The sequence below is a fragment of the Aplysia californica genome, unplaced genomic scaffold (assembly GCF_000002075.1).
Source record: "Aplysia californica isolate F4 #8 unplaced genomic scaffold, AplCal3.0 scaffold00354, whole genome shotgun sequence".
Taxonomy (NCBI): Eukaryota; Metazoa; Mollusca; class Gastropoda; order Aplysiida; family Aplysiidae; genus Aplysia; species Aplysia californica.
The window spans coordinates 101,171-103,148 of record NW_004797624.1 but is presented as its reverse complement, the minus strand read 5'-3'; positions in this window follow the sequence as shown (position 1 = coordinate 103,148).

The following is a 1,978-nucleotide window of genomic DNA, read 5'->3' as shown; positions in this document are numbered from 1 at the left end:
TCCCTCTCCCTCTCCCTCTCCCTCTCCCTCTATCTCTCTCTTTATCTATCTCTCTCTATCTCTGCGCGCGCGCAGCCTCTCTGTCTGTTTATCCCTTAAAGAGGAAGGGGTGGGGTGTTTATAGTGTAGCAGTTATCAATGATACTTCTACTTCTACTTTTTCTTGTCTTCTTATACCACATTAAGTTAAGGTGTTCAGGGGAGATGCAATAAATTGTCGGACGTGGGTCAGTTAACTCCATCGATTCATCTTTCCCATGTAGGTTTTGTAGAGGCCGGCTGTTGAGGCCCTATTCTCAATACATGTCCAAACACATACTTGTATTGTCTCTCGATGTATTTCATGCCCGATTCTGCGCCATGTTGTCTGATGTTTATAAAGTGAAACTCGGATATAACGAAGTCGTCAGGCCTGACCTTCAATTTCGTTGAATCCGAGTGTTCGTAATTGCAATGTAAGCAGCGAGTTGCATATTAAGGTAGGGCTCAACATATGGCAACATTTACTTCCATAGACCAGTATGCAATTCGTTACGTACGTAGATCTAGATGTCCTGGCTTCCCTCGTTGCTCTTTTCAGTTCCGGGTTCTCTCGGTTGCGTACCGTTGGTAGGCTTGTAACGGCTTCCTTTTTGCTCTCCACAATTTGTCCAGCTCGTCATTCCACCTTGCAACTGGGTGATCTCCATTTGATCCATCTTCCTGACTGGGATTGCTTTCTTCCTGAGATTGCTGATAAGGTCTTTGCCCTTGACTTCATACGCGAATGCCGACCAGGCTGAGATTGGTGGTACTATTCAATTAGATCTACCAACAGTGATGGCAGAATTGACAGCATGGTTTGACGACCACAGAGAGCATGAAGGCATCACTCCACACACAATGGATAAACTGAGGGAAGCTAGTGTCTCTTGAGGCTGCGTGGAAAAGCCAGAAGAATATCCAACCAGCTATTAACTGGCACGATCAACAGGCAGCCTAGACCCATTCATGGATCCTGGAGAGGTGGGAGGATAGCAGCTATAGCATTGTGCCGTCTGCAATGATGCCTATTCTCCAACCAAGCAAGATTATGTAAGTAAGAGGTCCAGGCTACCGTTTCGAATTGTTCAGCGGCCGGAAGGTGGGATTATGACTGTTGTGACACGTCTGGGTTTTTGCCCACTTTCCACGACCTTAACACTTAATATTGTGCCTAGCCTAGACACAAGTACTAAAACAGCCACACGGCCCACACGTGTGCTGGCCGCCCGGCCGATCTTTCTCGACCCGACATGCTATGTCTAACTCACGCGTCAACAACGCTCATGTTGGTGTGAACGATTCTGAACGAAGATACTGATGTACACAAAAGTCTAGCCTAAGCTAAGCTTGTAACTGTGCACGTGCGGTTGATGGCCTCTTGGAATGGATAGGGCCTAAGGTAAATTATTAGTTGCTGCTGAAGGGAAATGCTCAACGCCACCTCCGTGGGGGCTGTTGGCCCTGAACGCGACTTTGTTGAATCCGAGTTCGCTCATGAGTTCGTTACATCTGAGCTATTTAATAATTTATTTAAATAAATTTAAAACAAAACAAAAACAAACAAACAAACCACTTTCTTGTCTGACGTGACCATGCTTCTAAGGTATTTTAATTCTTCTACAATTGTTTCAGTCTTGTCGGATATTTCTTTTGCCATTTTTGGATCAGTCAATGTTTCCCTCCACGTACAGTAGGAGCTACATACTTCTTTATTTGCTAATAGTAAAGCAAAGGAGAAAAGAAATCATACTTTTAGGTAGCAAACCGAAAGTTTTATAACTCTTTTAGTACTCTCTCACTATTACTAGATTCTAAGTCGTGTAAATTGAACAAGCGTCTAGCCTATCCCAAATTTAAAAGTTTGCGGATGGTGGGACAGCCACATCTGCAGCCTGCGGTCTTGTTAACACATTGCGGCGGTTCATATGGAAAAATCTGGAATATGAATTTTATT